A 7,886-nucleotide genomic window follows, 5' to 3' on the forward strand; every position below is an offset into this window, starting at 1 on the left:
TGATTTGCCCCCAGGCCATACAAAATCTACTCTATAAATTCAAAAGAAGGGAGTACTCTACTAGATGCTCCCGAATCCCTGCAGAGACACAGATAAATGAAAAAATAAGAAAATACTTCCCCCCCAAAAAAAAACCCACAATAATGTAACATCAACAAGGGGTAACATACAGAAAGTCATTGAAATGTTGGAAAATAAATTCAGAATATTGATCATAACAAAGCTCAATGAGATGCAAGAGAAAACAATCAATTCCAGGAAATAAGGAAATTATTCTGTAACATGAAGGAGGAGCTTTATAAAGAAGTAGAAACCCTTAAAAAAAAAAGTACTTCTGGAGATAAACCACGCAATACAGAAAATTTAAATCTCTTTTGAATTTATTAATGACAGGTTAGGCCATGGAGGAGAATTTTTAAGCTTGAAGAAAAAGCCTCCAATTTAGTACAAGCTATAAAAAGAATGGGAAAAAAATGACCATTCAAAATGAGGACAATATACAGGAAATTTTACACACAATCTAGACATCCAGATCCAGGAAACACAAAGGACACCAAATAGAATCAACATAACAAAACTGCATTCTGAAGTGGCGCTGCTTGGGCTGGTGGAAGGTTGTAGGATGCTGATGTTGTGGCTGAGGAGAACACAATGTGGGTTAAGCCTTTCCCACCTGGAACCTCACAACAATGAGTGGTGCCATGGAGTCTCACTCACATGTAGTGAAGCATTCAGCATCTCCAGATGACAATGTTGAATCCAGTAATTGAGAGGCAGCAGACTTAGGCAACAAAGAGAGAAAACAGAAGTTCTTGAGACTTACAGGTGCAGGAAAGAAAGAAGATACTGGTCGTCTGGTTATAAAAGATCACAAGTCACTTCTGAACAGGGAAAGAAGACAAGAAAATTATTGAAGAACTGGAGCCTCAGTATCAGCAAAGTATGGACACAAAATTATCACAAAGATATTGATGACATTGAGGACTTGGCTTAAGTGAGGTAGAAGAATATAATGAAGAGGGCTATGTGGTGGGAGATAATGATTCACCTGATCCTGAAAGTCCAGATTACTCTGCAAGCAATTCAGAATCAGGAAAAAAAAGAATCTGCTGAAGAACTCCAAGCTACTAAGCATGCAGATGAAGTGGAAGACCCCCAAAACAAAAAAGATGCAAAAAGCAACTATAAAATGTTTCTTAAATCCAGTGGTTCCTAACCCCCAAACACTTAGTCTTTGTATTAAAAGAAAGACTGGTTGTAATAATGCACAGAGGAATACTGCTTATAGAGCACAAACATTTGTATTATAATTTTATAAAATTTATTTATATTATATTATTTTTATATCTTCTTCCATACATTCAGTCACATTATTATTTGTCTTACAAAATGGATATTTTAAAAGGTGAACATTTCTCCCTAACATAGTTGATAAAACTACAAAATATCTTCAACAGATAATACCATACCTCTTTGTGCCATTAATGCTTTGCCTCCCTGTTCCTCCCCTAAGTGTCCTTCCTCAGACCCTCCTCTTTCAAACACACTATATCTGGTATTTGCATCTATATACTGTGTTTCTATATCCTTATTCCATTACTTTCAGTCATAGAATGCAGACACTTGGTATATATTATGTGGGAACCTACAGTGCCTCTCCTTCATAGCATGGCTTGCTTCACTCAGCAGTAAGTCTTCCATATTCATCTACTTCCTGTCAAAAGCCAGGTTTTTTTATGGCTGAATAGTATTCCACTGAGTATATGTGCCACAGTTTTTCTATCCATTCATCAGTCCATGGGCATTTCAGTTGTTTCCATGACTTAGCAATTGTGAATAGTGCTGAAATAAATATCGATGTGCAAGCACTTTTCCCATTAAGTATTCTTCTGTCCTTTGGGTAGATACCAAGGAGTGGGATTGCTGGATCATATGGTAGTTCTATTTGTAGATTTTTGAGGAATCTCCAAATTGTTCTCCACAGTGATTGAACCAATTTACATTCCCACCTGCATTGTAAAAGAGTTCCCTTTTCACCACATCCCCTGCCAGCACTTACAGGTTTTTTGTTTTTTTAATCTTAGACATTCTGACTGGGGTTAGGTGATAGCTCATTGGTGTTTTGATCTGCATTTCTCTTACAATGAGGGATGCTGAGCATTTTTTCATATGCCTTTTAGCTATTTGTATGTCATCTTTAGAGAGTGGTTTTTTCAACTCATTCTCCCAGCTTTTAATAGGATCGATTGTCTTTTTCCAGAACAATTGCTTGAGTTCCTCGTGAATTCTGGTTATCAGTCCCTTATCTGACGCATAGTTTACAAAAATATTTTCCCATTCTGAGGGCTGTGGATTCACACTAATCACTGTGTCTTTTGCCATGCAGAAACTTCTTAGTCTGATGTAATCCCACTTGTCTCTTTTGGGGATTATCAACTGTGCATTGGGAGTCTTATTTAAGAAGTCTTTCTCTAACCACAATGTCTCCCAGAGTTTCCCCGGTGTTTTCCAGGAACAGTTTTATAGGTGGAAGCCCCGGCCGCGGGGCCCCCGGAGGGGGGCCCTGTATTCATGTATTTCTTACAGAAATTTTTTTACGGAAACCATTGGGTCTTCTATGTATACAATCATTTCATCTGCAAATAGAGTTTCACCTCTTCTTTTCCTAATTGAATGCTTTTTATTTTTTCCTCCTTTCTGATTGCAATGGCCAGGACTTCCAGTACTATACTGAAGAGGAGTGGAGAGAGTGGACATCCTTGCCTTGTACCCATATTTAGTGGAAAAGCTTTCAGCTTTTCTCCACTGAGGATGATATTTGCTATGGGTTTTTCACAGATAGCTTTTCTTGTGTTGAGAAAGGACCCGTCTATGCCGATTTTACTGACAGTCTTCATCATGAAGGGATGTTGTATCTTATCAAATGCTTTTTCTGCATCAATTGAAATGACCATATGGTTTTTATCTTTCTTCCTATTAACATGGTGTATTACATTTATGGTTTTGCATATGTTGAACCAACCTTGCATTCCTGGGATAAAGCCAACCTGATCATGATGTATAATCTTTTTTATACGTTATTGTATATACAATATGCTAGTATCTTGTTGAGAATCTTTGCGTCTATATTGATCTGGGATATTGGTCTATTGTTTTTCCTTGTCCTGTCTATATTCATCAGGGATATTTGTCTATAGTTTTTCCTTGTTTTTCCTTGTCCTGTCCTTATCTGTGTTAAGGATAAGGAAGATTGAGGATTCATAGAATGAATTAGGGTTGATCTTTAGAAATAACTTGAGCAGAATGCTTGTTAACACTTCTTTGAAAGTTTTGTAGAACTCAGAGGTGAATCCATCAAGGCCAGGGCTTTTCTTTGTAGGGAGGTAATTTATAACTGATTCAATCTCCTGGCTTGTTATGGACCTATTCAGACTTTCTATATCCTCCTGGATCAATCTAGGTAGATTATACATGTCCAGGAATGTGTCCATCTCATCCAGATTATCTTGTTTCTTGGCATACAGATGTTCATAGTATCCTCTAATAATGTTTTGTATTTCTACTAGGTCTGTTGTTATTTTACCTGCTTCATTGCAGATCTGATTCATCTGGTTCCTTTCTCTCTTCTTCTTAATAAGTCTTGCTAGTGGTGTATCAATTTTGTTTATCTTTTCAAAGAACCAGCTTTTACTTTCAGTTACTTTCTGTATAGTTCATTTATTTTCTATTTCATTTATTTCTGCTCGGATCTTTATTATTTCCTTTCTCGTGGAGTTTTTTGGATCTTTTTGCTGTTGCTTTTGTAATTCTGTGAGGCATGATGTTAGGTGATCCATTTGCCTTCTTTGCATCTTCCTCTTATGTGCACTAGTTGCTATGAACTTCCCTCTTATGACTGCTTTAGCAGTGTCCCAAAGATTATGGAAACTCATGTCCTCATTGTCATTGGCTTCCATGAACCCTTTGATTTCAGTCTTTATTTCTTCAGTAGTTGCGGAGTCATTCAGGAATAGGTTACTTAGTTTCCATGTACTTTATTAATTTTGAGAATTTCTCTTGAAATTAAACTCAAGTTTAATTCCATCAGGATCAGAGAATATGCTTGATTTAGTTTCTATGCCTTTGAATCTGCAGAGGCTTGCTTTGTGTCCTATGATGTGGTCAATCTTCAAGAAGGTTCCATGTGGCAGTGAGAAAAAGTGTATGTCGAGGTTTTTGGATGAAAAGTTCTATAGATATCTGTTAAGTCCACTTGATTTATGATATCACTTAGGTCCTTTATCTCTTTACCTATTTTTTGTCTAGATGATCTGTCCAGAGGGGATAGTGCAGTGTTGAGGTCTGCAACAATTAGTGTTTTGTAGTCTATCTCCCCTTTTAGATCTAGCGGTCTTTCCTTGACATATTTGGGTGCTCCTGTGTTAGGCGCATAGATATTAATAAGTGTTATAACTTCTTGATCGATTGACCCTTTTACTACAATATAATGCCCTTCTTTGTCTCTTTGAACAATTTTTGTTTTAACACCTATTTTGTCATAAATTAATACTGCAACTCCAGCTCTTTTTTTTTGTTTGTTTCCATTTGCATGGAAAACCTTTTTCCAACCCTTCGCTTTCAGTCTATGTATATCTTTAACCATGAAGTGGGTTTACTGTAACAGATAGAGGGTTTTTGGTTTTTAATCTATTCAGCCAGTCTGTGTCTCTTGATTAGAGAATTTAATCCATTAACATTCAATGTTATTATTGATGTTACTGAATCTTTCCCAACGTTTAAGTTTTCCATTGTCTTAGTTGCCTTTTACTCCTGTGCTTCTGGCTGCTACTTCTTTAGTTTTCCTGGAACAGTACTTCCTTCAGGGTTTCTTGGAGAGCTGGCTTGGTGCGGGCAAATTCTTTCAGGTTTTGTTTGTCTGAGAAGATTTTAATTTTTTTTTCCCATATGAAGGATAATCTCACAGGATACAATAATCTTTGTTGAAATTGTTTCTCTCTTAACACTTTCAGTACATCTTTGCATTCTTTTCTTGTTTCATTGTTTCCATTGAGAAGTCTGGAGTTAGCCTGATGGGGTGACCCTTGTAAGTCACTTGTCGCTTCTCTCTTGCCAGTTTTAGTATCTTATCTTTATCTGTGGTCTTAGCCAGTCTGGCTATGATTTGCCTTGGGGAAGATCTTCTAGGATTGATTCTTTTTGAGGTCCTTTGTATTTCTTGGGTCTGGATGCTTGAGTGTCTCTCTAGACTTGGGAGATTTTCTTCTAAGATTTCATGGAATAGGTTTTTCATGCCCTTATCAGTTTCTTCATCTTCTGGAATACCAATTATTCAGATGTTAGGATGTCCAATGGAATCTAATATTTCTCATATGTTAACCTCATGTATTTTGTTTGTTTTTGTTATTTTCTCTATCTTTTTTGGTGGTTTTCTCTAGGTCAGAAGTTTTATCTTCTACATCAGAGATTCGATCTTCAGCACGGTCTAACCGACTTTTAATACTTTTGAGAGAGTTTTTGATTCCCTGTATTACGGACTTCACCTCTAATAGTTCCATCTAATTCTTTCTTGCAGCGTGTCAATTTTGTACTTCGTATCATGGAAGGACATTCTAATATCTTGTAGTTCATTGTCTTTTTTTCTGTTCCAGCTCATAGAATATGTTCACCATGAATGTTCTAAATTCTTTCTCGGACATTTTGGTAATGACCTCTATTTTTTCAAAAAATGGAAGGGAGTCACTGTGTTCTTTTGACGGAGACATATTTCCTGCTTTATTCAGACCTAAGGTTCTTCTTCTACTTTTAACCATTGGGAGATGTGTTCTCTTTGAAATACCTTTTAAGAGTACATTTCCTCGAATAGGAGCAAGTGTGTTTCCTTTTTGCTGTGGAATGAAGACTGCCAAAGTCTCTCTTCTGTTGTGTTTAGCAACTGAATAGGTTATTTAGTTTCCATGTATTTTTGAGGATTTCTCTTGAAATTAATATCAAGTTTAATTCCATCATGGTCTGAGAAGATATAGTTTCTATGCCTTTGCATCTATAGAGGCTTGGTTTGTTCCCTATCATGTGGTCAATCTTTGAAAAGGTTGTATGTGGTGGTGAGGAAAAAGTGTATCTCGTGGTTTTTGGGAGAGAAGTTCCATAGATGCCTGTTAAGTCCATTTGGTTTATGGTATCATATAGATCCTTTATCTCTTTACTTAGTTTTTGTCTAGATGATCTGTCCAGAGGAGATAGGGGGGTGTCGAGGTCTCCAACAATTAGTTTGTTGCAGTGTGTCTCTCCTTTTACATCTAACAGTTTTTCTTCATGTATTTGGGTGCTCCTGAATTAGGCGCATAGATATTTATAAGCGTTATATTTTCTTGACGAATCAGGCCTTTAACTACTGTATAGTTCCCTTCGTTCCCTTCTCTCTTTGTAGAGATTTTGTTTTAAATCCTATTTTGTCAGAAATTAGTATCGCAACTCCAGCTCTTTATTGAATACTATTTACATGGCATACCTTTTTCCAGCCCTTCACTTTTAGTCTATGTATGTCTTTATCTATGAGATACGTTTCTTGCAGACAAGAGAGTGTTTCTGTTTTTTTATTCATTAAGCCAGTCTGTGTCTCTTGACTGGAGAATTTAATCCATTAACATTCAATGTCATTATTGATATTTCCAGACTTGTCCCTACCTTTAAGTTGGGCATTGCCCTGGTTGTCTTTTATTCCCTTATTTCTGGCTGTTCATTCTTTAGTTTTCTTGGAATAGGACTCTCTTCAGAGTTTCTTGAAGAGCTGATCTGGTGTTGACAATTTCTTTCAGGTTTTGTTTGTCTGAGAAGATTGTAATATTCCCCCCCCCCCATACGAAGGGTAATCTTGCTGGGTATAATAATCTTGGTTGCAATTGTTCCTCTCTTAACATTTTGAACATATCTTCCCATTCCTTCCTTGCTTGCCTTGATCCCATATTAGCCTAATTGGATGACCTTTGTAAGTCACTTGTCGTTTCTCTCTTGCCAATTTTAGTATCTTGTCTTTATCTGTGGTCTTTGCCAATCTGGCTATGAAGTCCTTTGGGGAAGATATTCTGGGGTTGATTCTATTTTGGGTCCTTTGTATTTCTTGGGTCTGGATGTTTGAGTGCTTCTCTAGACTTGGGAAATTTCCTTCCAGGATCTCAGGGCATAGATTTTTCCATGCCCTTATTAGTTTCTTCACCTTCTGGGATACGAATTATTCAGATGTTTCGGCATCTAATGGAATCCAGTATTTCTTGTATATTATCCTCGTGGTGTTTTACTTTTTGTTATTTTCTCTATCTTTTTGGTGTTTTTTTTTTCAAGGTCAGAGGTTTTATCTTCTACGCCGAAGATTCAATCTTCAGCATAGTCTAATCAGCTTTTAATACTTTCGAGAGTGTTTTTGATTTCTCAGATTACAGACTTCATCTCTAATAGTGCCATCTGATTTTTCCTTATAGTGTCCATTTCTTCTTTCAAATGGTGGAAGGACTTCCTCATCTCCTGGAGTTTGTTGTCTCTTTTCTGTTCCAACTCATAGAGCTTTGTGACTATGAATGTTCTGAATTCTTTGTCTGATATTTCGGTAACTTCTGTTTTTTCATGAGATGGAGGGGACTTATCATGTTCTTTTGATGGAGACATATTTCCTGCTCTCTTGAAACCTGACACTCTCCTTTTACTTCTAGCCTTTGGGTGATGTATTAACTTTTGGATACCTTTCTGGAAAACATTTCTGCCACTGAGAATATTTCCCTTTTGCTGTGGATTGATGTATGCTGAAGTCTCACTTCTGTTGTGTTCAGCAATGTGGTCCCAGCGGGAAGAGTCTTCTATTCAGGTGTCTGAAAAGCAGTTTCTCCTTTATAGCA

At 36.9% G+C, this 7,886-nt stretch overlaps 1 pseudogene; it reads left to right on the top strand.

The window, feature by feature from the left end:
• The first annotated feature begins 689 nt into the window (after positions 1-689).
• LOC102481802 (small acidic protein pseudogene) lies at positions 690-1,216 on the top strand (annotated as a pseudogene).
• The last annotated feature ends 6,670 nt before the right edge of the window (positions 1,217-7,886 follow it).

Source organism: Tupaia chinensis, unplaced genomic scaffold, assembly GCF_000334495.1.
Source record: "Tupaia chinensis unplaced genomic scaffold, TupChi_1.0 Scaffold143675_1, whole genome shotgun sequence".
Classification (NCBI taxonomy): domain Eukaryota; kingdom Metazoa; phylum Chordata; class Mammalia; order Scandentia; family Tupaiidae; genus Tupaia; species Tupaia belangeri.